Source organism: Hemibagrus wyckioides, linkage group LG21, assembly GCF_019097595.1.
Source record: "Hemibagrus wyckioides isolate EC202008001 linkage group LG21, SWU_Hwy_1.0, whole genome shotgun sequence".
NCBI lineage: Eukaryota > Metazoa > Chordata > Actinopteri > Siluriformes > Bagridae > Hemibagrus > Hemibagrus wyckioides.
In genome coordinates, this window is record NC_080730.1 from 8269363 (window position 1) to 8291537 (window position 22175).

At 38.8% G+C, this 22175-nt stretch overlaps 1 protein-coding gene across 2 annotated transcripts in view; it reads right to left on the reverse strand.

Moving 5' to 3' along the window:
* asic1b (acid-sensing (proton-gated) ion channel 1b) overlaps positions 1-22175 on the reverse strand; it is a 319202-nt gene that overhangs the window by 52094 nt on the left and 244933 nt on the right. The gene's annotated exons all lie outside the window — the stretch shown is intronic.

Consider the following 22175-nt stretch of genomic DNA (forward strand, 5'->3'; position numbering starts at 1 on the left):
AAATTATGTATGCACCCCCCCAAGCCCTTCAATTACAGTGCATGGATTCTTCATCCATCCAACCCTCTATTTTCTGAACCGCATACCCTATGTATGGTCACAGGAAGCTTGAATTATATGCCAGCAAACACGGGGCAAACAAGGTGGAGGATAAACTGGACGAGGTGCCAACTCATCACAGGGCAAAACCACACTCATAATCAGCCTGCAGTGCAGGTCTTTGGACCTGGGGAGGAAACCAGAGTAACCAGAGGAAACCTGGAAGCATGGGGAGAACAGGCAAACTCCACTAACCCAGTGTGGACACGGGAATCAAACCCATCGACCCCAGATATCACTTTTTTCAGCACAATTAGAGCATAATATAATCTACAATGGACCATGTACCAGTTCAAGTAATAAAAAAAAAGCATGAGGTCATTTTTATATCAAATTTAACTTCCATGTTCATTTCCATGTGGACTATCAACACCAAACCAAACAACAACAACAACAACAACAACAACAACAACAACACAGATTTCCAATTCAGAAGAACGTAATGGAAAACACATCTCCATCCTCACTTAAGCTTGGATTTTCTAATTAGACAGAACCAAGTTTGTGTCATTTTTAACTCTCCAGCAAGCACTTCTCAATTTCAGTCCCTGGGGAAACATGGAATAGAAGTTTTCACAGAAAATGATGATTGCAGAAATATCCCAGGAGAGAATGGGACATTATGTTGCTTAGCAATACAAAAAAAAAAAATATTAGATAACACAGACCCAAAAAGAGTTGGGATTTAAATGAAAATCCTTTTCATCCACCCCAAGAGATTGTCTTAGATTACAGGAAACCAAAAGAAAAACGCAGCATCTTGTAATTGGAAAAAAAAAGAAGTCTTTCTGAAGCAATGATTAAGTTCACGCCAGTATCAAGAACATTATTTATTTCCCTTGGATATCAGCATGCACTTTTTAATGCATTCAGGAAATTGGTTGCTTAACGTCTCTGAAATTGTTCATTTAAAATAAGAGTGTGCTCATAAAGGATTAATAGACATGTTGGGTTTCACATGGCTGCAATTAAAGTAAAGCAGCAGTAGAGTAGTTAGTGAAGCCAAATAAATGAATGAATGAATGAATGAATGAAGATTATAATCAGATAATCAGATCGGTTCCCCACAGGAAGTGCGGTTTCATTCAGAACAATTTTCTCACAGAAACTCTGTCTGATTCGATGTGAGGAAATACAAGGCTGCTTTCATTACATCTCTATATTGATTTTATGCTGTGCTTAAAGAGGGACCTGACTTCATGAGCTGAATCCATGTGGTGTAAACAAGAACAGAATTTGTATTGTAATGCAGGAGAGTCAGGAGCAAGAGGAGAAAAAAGGTACAGTCTGTTTACTTGGGGTCGAGGCAGAGGCTATCGCAGAGGTCCAGGTAGAGTACAGATAGCAGGAAAATCCGTAATTAATTGGCAGGCGGACAGACGGGGGGGTCAAAGTAGTAAGAGTCAGAAAGTAATGATGCTAGAAATATCTCTTGTGGTGAGCGCTTTAATAGGCTTTAATTTAAGACGGTGACCGTCTTACCCAGAAACGATTCAAATGACATTCTGTGACTCATCAAAGATTCAGCTTGCAGTGTTTACACCAGAGAGAATGGTGTGTTCTTGTGCTGTGTTTGGATACAATCCTGTACAAAGTGTCTTTTGTTTAATAAGAGTGTGTGGCAGCAGGGGGATGTGGTCGAGCCTGAGGTGGGTTAAACCATCAGGTAATGCATGATAATTCTCACCTGTGTCTTATTACTGCTGGGCTATTTATGTGTGTTTCTCTGTGTTCCAGAGAGAAAGATAGAGTGAGAGACTGACTGACTGACTGACTCAATGACTGACTGACTCAATGACTGACTGACTGATTGATTCAATGACTAACTGACTCAATGACTGGCTGAGTGACTGACTCAATGACTGATTGACTGGCTGACTAACTGACAATAACTGACTCAGTGACTGGCTTACTCAATGACTGACTGACTGATTGATTCAGTGACTAACTGAATGACTGGCTGAGTGACTGACTCAATGACTGATTGACTGGCTGACTAACTGACTCAATAACTGACTGAATGACTGACTGACTCAATGACTGACTTACTCAGTGACTGACTGACTCAATGACTGACTGAATGACTGACTGACTGAATGACTGATTGATTCAGTGAGTAACTGACTCAATGACTGGCTGACTGACTGATTCAATGACTAACTGACACAATGACTGACTCAGTGACTGACTCAATGACTGACTGACCCAATAACTGGCTGAGTGACTGGCAGACTCAATGACTGAATGAGTGACTGACTCTGACTCAATGACTGATTGACTGGCTGACTGACTCAATGACTGACTGACAAATGAGTTAATGAGTGTAAGACATGGAGAAAATGTGAAGCAAAGAGACAGATTGAATGAGAGACACAGAGAGAGAGAGTGTACGTGTCTATGTGTCTTCTTCCAGAGTGTAATTCAGTGCCACCCTGTTCATCTGTATGTGTTTAGTGCTCCAAATATCTGTATTTAAATCTGTATCTGAATATAAATGCAAGGCAGGTAAGGTCTAGACTGAAAGGGTTTTTACTAAAGGGATTTATTTATTTATCTGTCTTTTTTCCCCCCAAATTAAACATGGATCATACCACTTTGCACACAAAAACACTAGGGGGAAAAAAGCAGAGGTTGAAATGTCAGCAATGTCACAGGTCTCTGTGAAGGATGGCTATGACCGTTCTCAACCCTATGAACAAGTTCTTGAATGATGAATCTTTCTTGAATCTAAAACCAAATAAAACACCACCACCACCACCACCACCACCACCAACAACAACAACGACAACAAACTAATAATGCACCTACTATTCATATCTACAGCTATTCATTTCAAACACATTATCTGTTCAATTTAAATAATGTTTTCAAGTTGGGTTACATGACTAGAATTTAAATAGGCAGCATTGGTATTAGAAATGTATTTGGAACATAAATGTTTGTTTTCTGAAATGCACAGATAATTCAATTTTATTTGTATAGTGCTTTTTAAAAAGAACATACAGGAATATATAAATTCAGAAAATAAACCACAAAATTTTTAATTTCAATTTATATTTAGCGCTAATTTACAAGCCAGAGGTGACAATGGCAAGGAAATAGTCCCTGAGGCGATATGAGGAAGAAACCCTGAGAGGAACCAGACTCGAAAGGGAACCCATCCTCTCTCACTTATTCACATTTACTAGCTATCCAGGTCAGGATCCCGGGAGCATTGAGCGTGAGGCAGGAATTCATCCTGACTGAGATGTATTAAGCCATGAGCAAAAACAGGTAAAGAATATGTTAATGTCGGAATGAATGTAGAGTATTGCACAGTGTGGTCAGTTTGCAGAGCTGACCCTTTCTAAAAACCACTCACCAGCAGGAAATAATGTCAAGTATGAAGTTTCAAGTTTCTGCATTGTATTAATTTGCCCTGACTTTCCGAATGATTTAGAGTTCAAATCACTACAGCAACTATTTCAGCAGGACTTGGGAATTGGAAAATGAGTACTATGGAAATAAAGTAATTAAGGTGCTCGAAACTGCAATAAAAATCTTGCTTTCCCAAAGGAAAGATATACAGGCGAATGAGTCCTAACAAAAACTAATCATGAGCAAAAACTATAAATACTGATGAAGAGGCGTGGACAAGTCTTAGCCTGAGCAAGGAAGAAACCATATAAAGAATGAATGCTAGCAAAGGATAATGTAGACGCTCTTACTGACTTTCAATTGAAATTCAAATGTCTTTTATCTTCTTCTTTTTTAAAGCTTAACCCTATTTTTTATACAATTATGCCAGGCTAATGTCACCTCGTTTTTGGTTATGCTAATGTTAATTGACACTCCATAGACTCATGAATAATCATAAAGGTTCCTAGACGGTTACGAAAGGCCTCAGATAAAGGTGTGCGTCATGGTGCTGCCAGTGTCTGGGATGAGCTGGGTTGAATGTTTCAGAAACTGCTTCTATTTTTCACATCAGCAGTCTAGAAGTTTACAAAGAATTGAGTGAAAAACAAATGAAATAAAAAAAAAAAAGCATCCTGTTCTGAAAGTGGAAACAACCTGATGATTCGAACTAATGGGAGTACTACAGACACTACTGAGCACTCATTTCAACTGTGGTGAGCAGAAAAGTATCTCTAGAAAGCACAAGACATCAAACCTTCAGGTGGCTGAGCTACAAGTGGAGAAAATCACATCAGGGTTTGTTTCGGTAGGCCAAGAAGAAGAATCAGAATGCTACATTGGGAAAAGGCTCACCAAAACTGGACAAGATTTATTGCCTGGTCTGATGAATCTGTAATAATGGCACAACATGGAGATGGTTGATATCAACAGAATGAATTCATGGATACAGCCTGCCTTGTGTCAACAGTTCTGGTGGTGGTGGTGTAATGATTTGGGAAATGTTTTTTTAACACACATTGGGCCACGTGATACAAATCCTTTGCATCCTTTGATGACCATTTACTCATCTTATAATAGCTACTTGAAGCAAAATAATGCACCGTATCACAAAGCTGGTTCCATGAACATCACAACGGATTATGTTTACTTCAGTGGCTTCCACAATTATCAGATCTGGATCCAACAGAGCTCCTTTGGGATGTGGCAGAACAGGAGATTGGCAGCGTGACTATGCAGCTGAAACATCTGCAACGGTTACGAGATGCAATCACGCCAACATAGAATCTCAAAGGAATGTTTCCAACACCTCGTGGAATTCGTGCCATACGGAACTGAGGATGTTTTCAGAGCAAAGGAAAGGACTAAGTCCTCATCTCTGTGATGCCAGGAAATTGGGCAGGGTTTGTGAGGTATTTATTAATTGTATGCTATATTCAATATGATTTCCATGACAACCTGGCTATAAAATAGTGACTGGTGCCGAAGTGAGAAATTTTGGTGCTTTTTTTCTTTTTACATAAATGTAAAGATTGCTTTCTGGAGTGCTTTTTGTGCTATGAAATTAATCAGATCACTCCATGTGCATATTGCAAACATAACAATACCTTGCTAGGGCAAGCTAATGAACTAGCTTAGCATGCTATCTAGATTAGATTCATTATTATTTTGCACTATAGTGAAATAGTAAGCTCTGTCAGTGGCTAGAAAAGAAATAAAAATAAATTCAAAGGAAAAACTACAGGGCTAGAAGAGTACTATATAATAATATGCTAATTTTCTTACCTACTTTCCCTCATTTAAATTAACTGACAGCAGGCATGAAGAGAATTTGCCCAAAACAGAACTGATTATAAAATAAATTCAACAAAAGATCCTCTGAAGAGCATCGTTGGCAAAGTATGTCATGGTTGTCATACTGCTGTTGAGTCACACGACTGACTTCAAGCCAATGAAAATGAGAAACAACATGAAACCATTTGGCATATGTTCATGTTGGGAGGCAAATCGAGAAAGCTCAGTCTGCGTTCTGAGACCCAGACCTCAAGCATGAAGACAACAACAGAACTAATGGATGTTTTGTGTTTTCAAAAGGCACTGCAGGCCACACACTCCTATTTTCCCTAAAATGCATTAACTTAATGGACTCTGCGGAATAGCAGACTGATCATAAAGGTTGAAAATAGGGGTGTGCATGTTGATGCCCCCTGTAATATGTCAACAACACTACAACACTGGTATCAATGCAGTAAATAATTCAGTTCAACATCAACAGTAACAGAAGACTGATAGGTGAAGTGGCCATGCCTTCTTCACTGGGACTGACAAGCAAAGTGGCCACTCCTTCTTCACTGGGACTGACAAGCAAAGTGGCCATGCCTTCTTCACTGGGACTGACAAGCAAAGTGGCCATGCCTTCTTCACTGGGACTGACAAGCAAAGTGGCCACTCCTTCTTCACTGGGACTGACAAGCAAAGTGGCCATGCCTTCTTCACTGGGACTGACAAGCAAAGTGGCCACACCTTCTTCACTGGGACTGACAAGCAAAGTGGCCATGCCTTCTTCACTGGGACTGACAAGCAAAGTGGCCACACCTTCTTCACTGGGACTGACAAGCAAAGTGGCCATGCCTTCTTCACTGGGACTGACAAGCAAAGTGGCCACACCTTCTTCACTGGGACTGACAAGCAAAGTGGCCATGCCTTCTTCACTGGGACTGACAAGCAAAGTGGCCACTCCTTCTTCACTGGGACTGACAAGCAAAGTGGCCATGCCTTCTTCACTGGGACTGACAAGCCAAGTGGCCATGTCTTCTTCACTGGGACTGACAAGCAAAGTGGCCACACCTTCTTCACTGGGACTGACAAGCAAAGTGGCCATGCCTTCTTCACTGGGACTGACAAGCAAAGTGGCCACTCCTTCTTCACTGGGACTGACAAGCAAAGTGGCCATGCCTTCTTCACTGGGACTGACAAGGAAAGTGGCCACTCCTTCTTCACTGGGCGTGACAAGCCAAGTGGCCATGTCTTCTTCACTGGGACTGACAAGCAAAGTGGCCACAGCTTCTTCACTGGGACTGACAAGCAAAGTGGCCACAGCTTCTTCACTGGGACTGACGAGCAAAGTGGCCACACCTTCTTCACTGGGACTGACAAGCAAAGTGGCCACAGCTTCTTCACTGGGACTGATGAGCAAAGTGGCCACAGCTTCTTCACTGGGACTGACGAGCAAAGTGGCCACAGCTTCTTCACTGGGACTGACGAGCAAAGTGGCCACACCTTCTTCACTGGGACTGACAAGCAAAGTGGCCACTCCTTCTTCACTGGGACTGACAAGCAAAGTGGCCATGCCTTCTTCACTGGGACTGACAAGCCAAGTGGCCATGTCTTCTTCACTGGGACTGACAAGCAAAGTGGCCACACCTTCTTCACTGGGACTGACAAGCAAAGTGGCCACACCTTCTTCACTGGGACTGACAAGCAAAGTGGCCATGCCTTCTTCACTGGGACTGACAAGCAAAGTGGCCACTCCTTCTTCACTGGGACTGACAAGCAAAGTGGCCATGCCTTCTTCACTGGGACTGACAAGGAAAGTGGCCACTCCTTCACTGGGCGTGACAAGCCAAGTGGCCATGTCTTCTTCACTGGGACTGACAAGCAAAGTGGCCACAGCTTCTTCACTGGGACTGACAAGCAAAGTGGCCACAGCTTCTTCACTGGGACTGACGAGCAAAGTGGCCACACCTTCTTCACTGGGACTGACAAGCAAAGTGGCCACAGCTTCTTCACTGGGACTGATGAGCAAAGTGGCCACAGCTTCTTCACTGGGACTGACGAGCAAAGTGGCCACAGCTTCTTCACTGGGACTGACGAGCAAAGTGGCCACACCTTCTTCACTGGGACTGACAAGCAAAGTGGCCACAGCTTCTTCACTGGGACTGACGAGCAAAGTGGCCACAGCTTCTTCACTGGGACTGACAAGCAAAGTGGCCACAGCTTCTTCACTGGGACTGACAAGGAAAGTGGCCACAGCTTCTTCACTGGGACTGACAAGCAAAGTGGCCACAGCTTCTTCACTGGGACTGACGAGCAAAGTGGCCACACCTTCTTCACTGGGACTGACAAGCAAAGTGGCCACAGCTTCTTCACTGGGACTGACAAGCAAAGTGGCCACACCTTCTTCACTGGGACTGACGAGCAAAGTGGCCACACCTTCTTCACTGGGACTGACAAGCAAAGCCAATGTGTGGATAGAATTTTTTTTGGTGAATGATAACTTCAGCCCTGCCCTTTGGAGATTGTCGGTGCCTGTTGTTTTTGAGTGTTTCTTCACAGCATTTTCAATGTTTGATTAAAAGTACACTGGTATATAATAGTTTTGTTTCTTTTTCAGGACATTACAAATAGTTGTAATGACTATGCCCATTGCTTAAGCAAAGATCAAGTTTCCTTCTTTTCTCAACTTCAGAATGAATTACGTTTCTTCCATAGACAGCGCTGTGGTCTTCATGCTGGTTTATCCTTTTTAACAGTCTTTACAGGTAACACCCAGAGTTTAAACCAGAGCTACTAACTACTTAAACAATCAGTCTCACAGGACACACCTGTACACAAACACATCATTCACATTTTTAATATTTCAATAAAATAAGTTTGTCCAAGAAATACAATGCCAGATTTGCACAGAGGCTATAAACATGACTCTAATCCTTTAATGACTTGAGCATCTGAGTGGTTTAGTGCATGTGTGCCTCAACCAGCTTTGAAGACTTACAGTTGTCTCCAAGATACAATAAACATATGAGGGGAAACATGATTGGGTTGTTGCTTGTTGCTGTGGTAACATGTTCGTTTTTAAAGAGGGGGGGGATGATGACCTTGCGATGGAGAAACCTTGTCCATATAGAATATATCACTTTTACTTTCTTTCTTTTTTATCTATAAAGACTCACCAAGTAACAGTTTGGTTTGTAAGAAAAAGAGGAAACAGGAGGAATTAGACATAGCCATCTATTTGTTATCCAAGATCCAATTCTGAACATTGTCCAAAACATAATCCAAATTCTGGTGAAAAAATTGATGTGAATGTTTTCTCTAAAGCTGTGAGTTGTAAGGTGACATTTTCCTGAAATCTCTCTGCTAGAAATATGCAATGGGACAATTTGGTATAATGTTAATAGGTTTTGTCAGTAGAAAAGTTATCAGTAATGCATGACTGCACACTACATAAATCAACCCACTTGTCCAAAGCCTGGCAGGTCATAAAAATGATAATCAAATATGAGCTCTTGCTATATAACAAGTTTAAAAGTTTATTCTCTTACACAAGTCAACTTTTGCAGCATTTAGAAACCAACTCAGTGCTCAGTGTTACAGACATACACACACTTGCCATGTGTTGTGGCTCCCAAATGAAGAACTGACCATACGTTCTTTCGAAGGCAAACACGCAATAGGTCATGAGAATCCTGCTGCTAGGCAACTGGTAAATACGGACACTGAGTATAACCTAATGTGATTGAGGTGAATGCTTTAATTGTTTTGTACAGACAGAGAGTGAAATTGAGACAAAATTACTGAGGATATCATCATTTTCCTCAGATATATGGTGTAGGTAAGATTCTGTATAACAAAAAAGACTTCATAATTATCCTCCACGTTGAACTCCATTCATTATGAACTATACATGACATCTTCTCATATATAAATTAAACACTTGACTTAACATCAGTGAGCACTTTATAAGGCATTTAAAAATGTCTCCTCAGAATACAAAAGAGTGTAATTCATAGTTTTGCATCACATTTGGATATTTTTTCCTTTTTCTTGTTGCTTATCCAGACTGTATATTAAACCAGAAGGCAAAATGGCTTCATGTAATATAAGGAGAGGCACACTGCTGCTGCGTTTAGAGGGCAGTAAATGGGACAGTGAATGGTACACGAAGGATTTTTACGACGAGCTTCCAGTATTCTGACACAAGACTTTCAACTGTTCGATTTATCTGAAACGTCTGAAAAACTATAAACATCAAACATTATTCTGCTACTGTGAAAAAATGAGTGTGTGAACTGCGACACTCTTTAGAATGGAGAGTTTCTTTGATCTCAGGACACAACTGGTTTACACACACTGTGCACACCAGTAGAGATTAAGCCTCTGAGAGCGAGAGAGAGAGAAAGAGAGAGAGAGAGAGAGTAGGGATTGTGTGACATTGTGAAACAGGTTTCTATCTTCTAATGTTTTCAAATTAGCATATTAACCTCCTCTAGTATAACAAAGAACACACTGAATTGCAAAGCAGGTGTTTAAAATGGATTGAATATGTTCTGACCCAGCCAGTGTAAACATTTATTCACAAGGCATCTTTTTTTATCATCTTAAATTTTGTATTATGAGCTATAAGGCTAAAATCTTGTCAGTAAATACCATAAACGATCCAGGTTTTATAGTGTTAGTGGTACACTGTTACAGCTTTACAATTTTACAGCTTTACACTGTTATAACTTTACAATGTTAAAGCTTTACACAGTTACAGCTCTACACGGTGACAGCTTTACAATGTGAGCTTTACAATGTTACAGCTTTACAATGTGACAGCTTTAGAGTGTGAGCGTTACAATGTTACAGCTTTACAATGTGAGCTTTACAATGTTACAGCTTTACAATGTGAGCTTTACAATGTTACAGCTTTGTACTGTTACAGCTTTACAATGTGAGCTTTACACTGTTACAGCTTTACAATGTTACAGCTTTACAATGTGAGCTTTACAATGTTACAGCTTTGTACTGTTACAGCTTTACAATGTGAGCTTTACACTGTTACAGCTTTACAATGTTACAGCTTTACAATGTTACAGCTTTACACTGTTACAGCTTTACACTGTTATAGCTTTACAATGTGAGCTTTACACTGTTACAGCTTTATACTGTTATACCTTTACAATGTGAGCTTTACACTGTTACAGCTTTACAATGTTACAACTTTACAATGTTACAGCTTTACAATGTTACAGCTTTACACTGTTACAGCTTTACAATGTTATAGCTTTACAATGTTACAGCTTTACACTGTTACAGCTTTACACTGTTATAGCTTTACAATGTGAGCTTTACACTGTTACAGCTTTACACTGTTATAGCTTTACAATGTGAGCTTTACACTGTTACAGCTTTACACTGTTACAGCTTTACAATGTTACAACTTTACAATGTTACATCTTTACAATGTGAGCTTTACAATGTGACAGCTTTACAATGTGAGCTTTACACTGTTACAGATTTACAATGTGAGCTTTACACTGTTACAGCTTTACAATGTGAGCTTTACAATGTTACAACTTTACAATGTTACAGATTTACAATGTGAGCTTTACAATATGACAGCTTTACACTGTTACAGCTTTGCAATGTTACAGCTTTACAATGTGAGCTTTACAATGTTACAAATTTACACTGTTACAGTTTTATGCTGTAACAACTTTACATTGCTACAGCTTTACACTGTTACAGCTTTACTGTGTTTAGCTGTACAGCTTCACAGTATACAGATTTGGTGTGTTACAGTACCACAGCTTTAGGTGTTCAGCTGTACAGCTTCACAGTATACAGATTTGCAACAGCTTTGTAGTGTTACACTGTTACAGCATCACAAAGTTACTTCTTTCTATCCTTACACTGTTGACAGCTGTAAAGTTTTAGTGTTACGGCTTCACAGTGTTAGACTTGTACAAAATTATAGCTATACAGTATGCAGATCTACAGTGCCAGAGCATTACTGTTACAGCTTCACAGTGTTACAGCTTTACACTGCTACATGCTGCTAATCTGTTACAGCTTTACATGCACATTATAGTGAGATACTATAACTCAGAAGATAAAGGACTAGATTGGTGAGAAACCAAAGTGTACAAAATGTCCTCTACTTCTCCATTTGACACTGGAGCTATTTGGCAAATGTAGCTAACAAGTAATGTAAGAACGTGGGACATAAATTTCTTTCTCTTAATATCTTCTTCACACCACAGTTTGTCAGCAAAATCACACAGTCTAGGAAAAAAAGTGGTTTAGGTTTAAAAGTGTGACTTTATTTAATATACAAACATGGCAAAATTGAAAAAAGTTTATATTTGCCTCATAGCTCCAGTGTATAATTGAGGAAGCAAAGTGGATGTAGGGGAAATGTAATGCATAAGACATTTAATTTATTATTATTATTTCTTTCAAATGCTGGGCTATAGCATCACATCATAAAATGAGACATGTTAAATGTTAAATGTGACCAAACATTGATTTAATAAAGGAAAATAAATGTAGTAAATTAAATACCCTCCAGTATGTAAAACTCTTTTTTCTATAATCTGTGAATACCTACATTTGGGATGAATGTTTGCTTCAGTCATTTTACTGCCACTGAAATGCTCCCAATATGAACATAACGAGCTAAAGCATCGTTATCACTTCTACAAGCAATGTTGCAATAAACAGAAAGACAGAAAGAATCTCTCAAAGCAACACTGTCTCACACACACACACCAAACATCAATTAATGCATGTTTTATCTGGGATCAGGAGGGAACGAAATAAAAACAGTCTCCGTCTGAGGATTGTTTAGTTCTCACCAGCGAGCACAGATTGATAGAGCCAGATGTAGTCATCGCACTTCTTCAAATGACAGCTATTCCTTTCCAAATGAATAATTCATCTGTAGCCAAAAGACATGTTTCTGCGAGCTCGCGGCTTGCTAGTTTGAAAAACAGCATAGTGGTAGCAAATGCTTTCAAGGACATTATTCCATAGGGTTTTGTCGCCAGTAAGTAAGAGTGTCTAGGTAAACGATTCATTTTTAAATGTTGTGCTTTAAATGGATCGTTTATCAACGGTGACAACATTGGCAAAAAGAACATCTTAGCGGAGAGGAAGAAAACTTTGATTTACCACAGCAGATGTTGGTGGAAGGGATGGATCAAATCTTGAATGATAAAACACACACTGGGCGAACTGATATTTAACTTTTGCAGAATTGTTTGGGTTTATAAGCTGACTTACGCTATGTATTTATAATCTGACTCACTCTATGAGTTTACTTTATACAACTGAAGGACTGGCTGCAGTTTGAGGAAAGGATTTTGCTTAAGAAAAAATAGACTTGTCAGCTATTTAGGCTTTGTAGCTTCATTCCAAAACAGCAAGCCAATCAACCACTTTAACTACACAGGGTCACAGGAGCCTAGGCAAGGGACACCTTGAACAAGGGGCCAACATATCGCAATGCACAATCAAGACAATTTAGAGATGCAAACTACATGTCTTTAGACTAGGGGAGGAAAACAGAGTACACAGAGGAAACCCTTGGCACACAAAGGAGAGATGGTAATTGAACACGAGATGGGCAAGGCGAACTTGCTAGCCTCTAAGCCACCATGCTACTAGAACAGCTACATTTGGTTTAAGATGTAATTCTGTGCAAGTGACCGGAAAACTGTGAGTTCAAATTCCAAAAGAGTACACTTAATTGTGATCTCAATCTCTGAATCTCCTCATTTATACGTGTCCACCATTGAAACAGTGGCAAGTATTCTATGCTTGGTTGTAGTCTTGCCTCTATTCTGTCCTTTCATTTGTTTTCTCATCATATTCATGCAATAATTTGAGGGGATTTGATAATGCCTTCTGAATTGGTTTGGAAATTGAAGAGTCAAATTAATGCAAACGTAACAGCGAACATAAAACAAAACTGCACAGACACCTAGGAAATAGAAAAAAGAAATTGTCCAACCATGCAGAGAATTATAACGATAGGTGAGAATTGTTGTGGTTTTTAGTACGTGTTATATCACCCGCATCACTGACAGGGCAGCTTTGAGCTCCTCTGCTTTTTGGAACAATAAAAACATGTTCCACTTCCTGTGGGTCAGTAAAACACTAAAATTCAGTGGAAACTGCTGAAAAATGAAAGACTTTTGTACATGATCCCAAGGCTGATTTAAAGTCTCCTTGCTTTATGGAACCATAACATTTTTACTTTCACCGATTAGATACCACAGAGTTTTAACAGTCTGCAGTTCAGCCATGCCACAACATTGTCTCTTTGTCCACAATCTGTCTTCATTTCTTGCTTTTCTTTCTTTGCAAGCTGTGCTGTTCCTGCTCTAGTCTGAAAAACACACAATGTTCTTTCTATTCTTTCAGCTTGGTGGAGAACGAGACAGCTCTGAGGAGAAGATCAATACAGGAACAAAGATGGCTAGAGGGACCCTGTTGTGCTCAGTGACGGTTTAGTCAAGAGAAAATCGATGCTGATGACGCTATTGACACTAAGAGTGCTTGGAGTCACAGATATTTCTGATAGAGGAGTCAATGATGTAATGGCGAGCAGTTAGGTGGGATAATCTCACAAGGCGAAAGGCGCTCTATTCATTAGTCACTGTCAGGACGCTGGGAAAGAGCCGACTCCCATCTCCCGTCATGCCGCTTCCTTTCTTTACCCTCCTTCTCGCTCTTAATTCACTGAATTGACTCTGAGCCACAATGACTGCTGACTAGTCACATTGACTACAATAAAAATCCCCTAGAGTGCACAGACCGATGTTCCAATATTACATTTTCACATCAGAAATATTGATTCATCTTTCATCAGGGCTTTTGATGTTCCAAAATTGTTATTCAAAAGACTTTTACCTGCTGAAGAGAATAACACCGCTGCCTTCTCTTAGACGCAATGTGTAACCGTGTCATGGTTTCAGTGTTATGATCAGACCTTCAAAATGCTCTCTCAGTGCATGATAAGTACTGACAGTGTAAAGGTTTTTTACGGAAATGTCATTCCTGTGGTTTTGGCACCACTTCTTTTAGCATATAGACAATTCAGGAAGCTTTTACTCCTTTATCTCATCTCCTGCCAAAATCCGACTGAAACAAGTCGGAGTTAAGAAACATGATTTGAAAGGGGCTTGCCAGAGATGAGACGCTTTTTTGGGGCTTTAATGCTTGGAATTCCCAGTACTGGTATAGACTACATACATGTTACAGTCACTTAAGTGACTTATTGTTGATCACACACTTATTTAAAATGAGGTGTATGTATTACTCACAAAACTCCTGACTGTTTGATTTATACTAACATCTATCTCTTAAATGAATTAGAATTACTACAGAAATCCCTCAACGTCATTACTATGGCCAAAAGTATGTGGACACCTGACCCAAAATAGTATCACAAAGTTTGAAGCACATTAGAATATCTTTGTATGCTGCAGCATGAAGATTTCCCTTCACCGGAACTACGGGGCCTACAATTCCATTACGAAATACTGCACTATGAGCATGAAGTGAGCTCCATGAAGACAAAGTCTGCTAAGGTCAGAGTGGAAAAACTCAAGCGGCCTGCACTCAACCCCACTGAAAACTTCTGGGATGAACTGAAACACTGACTGCACTCCAGACCTCCTCACCCTACATCAGTGTCTGACCTCAATAATGCTCTTTTGGCTGAACGATCACACAACCCCACGGCCACACTCCAAAATCTATTGGAAAACCTTCCCAGAAGATTGGAGCTTATTATAACAGCAAAGAGAGGACTGGATCTGGAATTCGTATGCGAGTATTATGGTTTGCACAAACTTTTATCTATATAGTGTGTTGTCGACTGCTTTAGTAAACAGACGCGATGTACTTTTAAATGCTATTTCTGTCCTCTTTTAACTTGCGTGCCCCTCTGTGTAGCCACTTCAGTCTCAAGGGTGGTATATGATAGTAATTAATGAGCGGTAATGGCACTAAACAGCAAGATGGGCATTAAACTCATGGACAGTGCGCTAGGAAAAAGTGATATAGCCTGCGTCCATATGGCTAGGGGCCATGCCTTAAGCTGTAAAATGGAATTGAGTCTGTGATAAATACAGTTATATGAATAATAACAATAAGTTTATATCCCCATGCTGCCAAGGGTAATGAAGCCAATCTGTGCTCATATTCACGACGGCAGAAATGCTTAGCGATGCACTTTTAATCATTTAAAATCAATACAAAGTCTACAGTGCCAATTATTCTGGTACTTTAGATATTAGCTCCTTGTAATCGCCGTCTACAAGACTCTGGTCTCTTCAGAAATAAGGAATTAAAGATCAGTATCAGTGTATAAATTGGTCCCTGTGGACTCCATGTCATGGTACTTTTTAAGAGGGAACTTTCACACAAGACTGTATTACATATTCCTGCAATGGGTACAGGTTTTGTGCTGTAGGTGATGAATCACAGCCCAATGACAGCAAAGGAGCTTTATATTGTGCCAATGAGAAGGCCACATAAAGTGATTAAACACTGTTCATTCTATCTGCTGCTCTAAATCTTACTTACTGTACGTGTAACCAGAATTATCAATGATGCAATTATCCAGAAAAGCATCACTGCAGTACTCCATTCTATATAATGCTCTTTATTTTACATTATTTTTTTTTCAGAAGCCTTACAATCCACATATAATTGTGCTTTCTATAAAGAATAAAACATGGGGACATGCTGTTTCATATAGAGGTACATATTCATATACAGGGTGGGGTGATATAGCCTGATGCAAAGCCTGCAGTTGATTATTTTACTATAACAGTATGTCCCAAAGTGGTTTAAATAAATAACATGACGTTATTTTAACAGTATATAGTTTAATGTATAACAATTAATGTCTGGAAAAAGAAGGTATAAACATTCCCTGACTAGACTCTGTTCTGTCAAATTTAATAAGAAGATAAAAAAATTTAATAATAAAAAAACCCTGCACTTTTTGCAATGTGCAATGTTCTCTGTCCTGGAGGCTCTACTGTGGCAGAAAACTTATTGACTGTTAGAAATCATTGACACTGGAGGCTCCTTCAATAACGTTAAATAAATTCACCAGTCAGCATTGTCATTTATACCACCTGTCAAGTATAGTCTAGGTCTACCTTGTGCTGCCAAAAGAGCTCTACCCTGTCAAGACATGGACTCCACAAGTACTCTGAAGATATGCTGTGGTATCTGGCACCAAGATGATCCTGCCAATGATCCTGCAAGTGTAAGTTGTAAGTTGGACTAGATCAGACTTATTTGTCAGATGCTCAATCTGGGGACTTTGGAGACCAAGTAGTGTTCCAGCTCTTTGTAGTGTTCCTCGAACCACTCCTAAACAATTTTTGCAGTGTTTCAGGGTGCATTATCCACTGCCGTTCGGGAATAACGCTGCCATGAAGAGGTGTACTTGGTCTGCAGTTATGTTTAAGTAGGTGGTATGTGGCAAATTAACATCCACATGAATGCCAGGACACAAGATTTCCCAACAGAACATTGCCCAGAGCATCGCACTGCCTCCGTTGACTTGCCTCCTTTCTATAGTGCATCCTGGTGCCGTTTCTTCCTCAGCTAAGCGACTTGCCTCCTTTCTATAGTGCATCCTGGTGCCATTTCTTCCTCAGCTAAGCTAAGCACATACACACACTCAGGCATCCACATTGACACATGATGTAAAAGAAAATCAGATCAGACCAGGACACCTTTTTCCATTTCTCCATGGTCCAGTTCTGGTGCTCATGTGCTGCTTGTGGGCACTTTCAGCATAGTATAGGGGACAGAATTCTGTTTTTTTACATTTACATTTTTTCTACTAAACTAACAGTTAAAACTTACGTACGTTTTGAGCTTCGAACTTCAGAGGTAGGTCAGATTAATGAGCTTTAGCTATGATTGAGTCATGTCTATCATACACCAAATGTGAGATGTAACATGCTGTAAGAGGCAGGACACAAGTGTTTAAACTTGGTGTGTGCGCATAATTGGGGAAGATCAAAACCAAAGGAAGTACATGGAACCAGGATTAGGAAAACAAGGCAACTTATAAGCAAAATAAGAAAAGGCCTTACAAGTAAGCGAATTAAAATTAATCATGAAGTGAAACAGAACAGGTGGACACAGTCAGGTAACAAACCAATGATAGGACAGAAGTGTTACAGAAACTAAAACAAATACATGAAAACACTGGAGAAAATGCGACGGGGAAAAATTCCTGGTGAGATTAGTGCTGTGTATTATGACCCACAAAACCAACATCAACCTAAATGTAAAAGAATAAAATATTCATGTTTAATATTCTAGTGTTAGTGACTACAGTGTAAGTAACAAATCTGAGCACTTGAGCTTAACCCCAGCACTATTCCAGTATGGGATTCCACCTCTGTTGTAAGTCATTTTGCATTAAAGCTTCTGCCAAATGAATAGATGTAATTGTATATAGACGGACAAAAATTTTTTTTGCTTCGAACAACAAGCCAAACCGTTGCTTATAACTTTGTGTAAAGTGGAGCACTAATTTGCGCAGACGTTTTGTCTGATAGCATCAAGGGAAATGCCACTAAAGGATAGTAGCGAACATGATGAAAATGGAAATGAATCAAACATGTGCTCCAGCACAGTAATTATGACGCTTCCTTCAAGCTCAAGTGAGCCACAGTCTCAGCACTGATAGTGCGAGGTAGAGGCAATTTAAATGAGACAATCTACAAAAAGGCCCCTCAGAGACTCCAGCAATCCACAAGGCAGTTGATCTCGTCGCAACTATGCAAAGGCTTTGCACTTTTGAATTATCCCATAATTGAATTACGTAGTATGAAAAATGAGTATGCGTGTGCATGCGTGTGGGTGAAAGCAGGAGAGAGGTCTGAGGTGGGAAAAAATTTAAAACTATGATTCATGCTGAGCGCCAGAATATTTCTGTTAATGGAAATGTAATGAAAATGGCAGTGAGGCATTAAAGAAACCCAGACCAGCAAGGGTAAAAAGTTACAATCTGCAAGGGAATTGTTTTGTATTTTCACTATTTTTAGTCAAAAGAACTTTTTTTAGATCAACATATTACTGCTTTTCAATATTTAGTGACACACCAAAGACTCAAAAACTTATTATTTTTGCTTCAATTAATTCTTTTCAATTTGCAATAATGGGGTCTCATGACCATCTGTTGATTATTTATAACACTGCTAAAGTCTAATATTCTGGGCTCTATGGTGGGCGTTAGTTTGAGCAAATTATATTAAAAAAAAATACACATTCATTTGGGCAGCTGTCATGAAACATTAGCTTGAAATTTGTTTTATTGCTTAATTATAAGAAATAAAGGAATGCGAGTGCACAAGCATGAAAAATTCAAACAATTTGTTTACAACATCACATTAGTATCAAATACCTACCAGCGTTTATCAGCCTGTGTTTTGGACTCGGCTATGCTAGATTGTTCTACTGGAATAACATTAACAAAGACTCCTGATCAACTTCAGATCTGGACCCGGAGCCAATCCCGGGATATCTTAGCATGAAGTGTATGTACACGCCCTGGATCGCAGGGATCATTCATTCACACCTAGGGTTAACTTCCACCTAGCATGCCTTATGGAGATGGGTAGAATCTGGGGAACCTAGTAAATAGCCATCCATGCAGACACAGAGAGTGCACCTGTCTGTGCATGATACGAGTATTTCTGCAGTAACATTGAGTCAGCTTGGGACAAGAGTTCTAACATCCTGGATGCTACTGTACAAAGAAAGGAAAAGCTGCTGAGTAGGATTTCTGATATGTGACATGCAGAGCGAGGTAGAGCACTGAACCGCATACTGCAGTGGACTATATTAAAAACATTTATAATAACATAACAAAAAAATAATGTTATATCAGGGTCACAGGCCAAACTCTGCTCTTTTATGTGTGCTCTCAAGACCAAATTGAAGCGAAGCACTCATGCTGTAGGGCTCAGCTGTAACGAGGTGAAACATGTTTCTGTATTTGTTCCTATAACCATTTAATTTGTGCTCTGGCCATCTATATTACACAGACGGATGAACTTGAAAAGCATCCAACCTTGCTGGCTAATCTAACAAAGCAGCAAGTGCTGAATAAACTCTTCCAGTGCTGAATGAACACTTCACTACTTCACTGTTGAATTATAGCAGAAGTTCATCCAAAAAAAATAATCTTCCGTGGTGTTACACAAACTTGCTGACGTAGTTGGGGAAGCTATAATCTATAAAATGATATGATAAATATGTAGAATTTTAGAGTAACAACTCTAGACACAGGGCTGGGAGATTATTTACATTATCTACTGTCCAGTGTCACCCAGATGAAGATGGGTTTCCTTCTCAGCCTGGTTTCTTCCTCATGTCATCTCAGGGAGTTTTTCCTTGCCACCGTCGCCTTGTAGTATAGTAACTTTTTAGTAATAGTAACTTAACTTTTAAACTTTAGAATTTATTTTTATTTATTTATTTTTTCCGTATGTTTCTATAATGCTGCTTTGAGACAATGTCCATTGTTAAAAGCGTTATACGAATAAATCTAATTGAATTGAATTTTTTTTCTTTTGATACGTTTTGGGATTTTTAATTTTTTTATTATTATTATTATTATTATTATTATTATTATTATTTTTTACTTTATTAAAATGAACTTTTGGAAAGACTTTATGTGCAGAAAATCTCCCAGCAAGATTTCTAGCAGTTATTGCAAAATAATTGTTTTAATATATATGTACACATAATTTAAAAAATTGCACTATTTGCTATAGACATCACTGTAATTACTATATTTGCACAACTTAATAAACCCTTCTGTTAAGGGTAAATGGGGACATTTTAAAGAGTTAATTGGGGACTTTTACAGTGTAAATGGGGACCATGCATGCTTCTGAAATCGTGTACTGTGACATTACCTACTGCATTCCTCTCGGCACTGCTCCGCCATTTATACTCGAGCGAACTTACTGATCAGTGTGTAGTATCTTCATATATTATATCCACCATCTTGGCATTGTCTTGTGCGTTTATTTTTTTTCTTTGTTAACAAAGTAAGTCTTCTTAACTCTGAAGGAGTTACACTGCATAAACATGCATGAGCTTCAGATTAAGCAACATGCAGACATACAGTATTCGCTTGTTAAGCCTAAAACACTGATTATACAAGTCGCGTTACTTGGCAAACATTTTTTTTATCTGACTTTGTGAACCTCTACTAATTCCATATCTCTGAAGTGATATTTGAACCTTTCTTTGCTATGAGCTCAGACCTTGGTGAAGTGCTTCCTGTTATCTTTGCAGTTTTTCACTCTAAGCTCACAGTGTTTGGGAAAAAAATGCAGGCTGTAGAAGGCGTATACAAAGGCAGTGTCTTTCCTTCATATTGGCTTAAACATTTAAATGGAATTTATGGGTGTTTTCATTAAAATGTTATATTTTTGTTATTTGATATTTTTTGTTATATTTTTGTACCCTAATTTGGGTATTTTAGTATTTTTGTTATATTCCTTCCTATTTTATCTATTACCTGTGTTTGTGGATACTGCTGGAAACTGTGAATTTTCCTTTGGGATGAATAAAGTATCTATCTATCTATCTATCTATCTATCTATCTATCTATCTATCTATCTATCTATCTATCTATCTATACATATTTTGAAAATAATGTTAAAACATTAACAAGGAGACATTTATTAAATATTTATGGAAGAAGTCTCCCGTGTCAGTACTTTACTGTTGCAGGAAAGGATTCAGAACTTAAAGTGAGAGAGAGAGAAAGAGAGAGAGAGAGAGAGAGAGAGATGTTGATTAAGGATAAAGAAATTGTTAGTAGTATAATTGCTGTAGTATAAGAGAATAAAACACCTTGCAACACCTTGCCTTGTTGTGTGTTATTCCTTACAGAAAAAATCTTCACTGAGTAGCTGAACACTGTAATGTTATGAAGGCAGTCATCTTGAACATCTGGAATCACTTTATTTTTATAATTTTATAACTAAATTGTTTGTCCTTTGTACAGCATTTTGCTCAGTGTAAACTGTGCTTAAATGTGCTCTAAAAATACATTTTACATACTTACTTTATGATTTAGTCTGGGCCAAGCATCCAACATTTAAAAGATAGTATAAATTTATGATAGATATGATCTGTCCTTTCTACTGTACAAAACCATGTTAACATTTTCACTTCCTAACATAACATTTGAAGCAAGTGTATGAATTGATGCATTTTATGGAAAAGATTTGAGGTCAGACAGACTTCCATTACTCCTTGGATAGAGTCCAAAACGAAAGCAGCAAAGATTCAACACCATATGTGTCCATTTGGGGGTATGGAGGAAATTGTGCAACCTTTTTTTTTCTTTGGGTCACACCATTTCTTTCATTTTATGCTGATGAAAAGAAGAAAAAAAGGTTAATAAACTGTACCTTTTCTTGTTACTCTGGTGTTACCCTCCAGCATACACCTTTGTACCTTAGTAGTGTGTATCTTTTCAGAAATATGTGTATAATGTACCTTTGAAGCTTTACCCTATAGAGGAGGTACAGCCCAATAATGTACTTTAAATCTTCTTTTAAACAAAAACTATTTCCATGAGAAATATACAAGATGCAAAACATAAGTGTACTACTCCATGGATAGGGCAAGTTACAGCTTACTGCTATTTTTCCACCAATTGGGGTATAAGTCCACCCTCTGAGTCAAGCCTCCAAACACCTGATCTTTAAGGCTGAGGTTACTCATGTGGATGACAAAAGTTCACGTTAAATGTAAACATGTAAATGTGCTCTGTCCCAGCTGTTTTAGAAAAATCTATACTGATGAAAAAAAATAAAATAAAATAATATATATAAATATATATT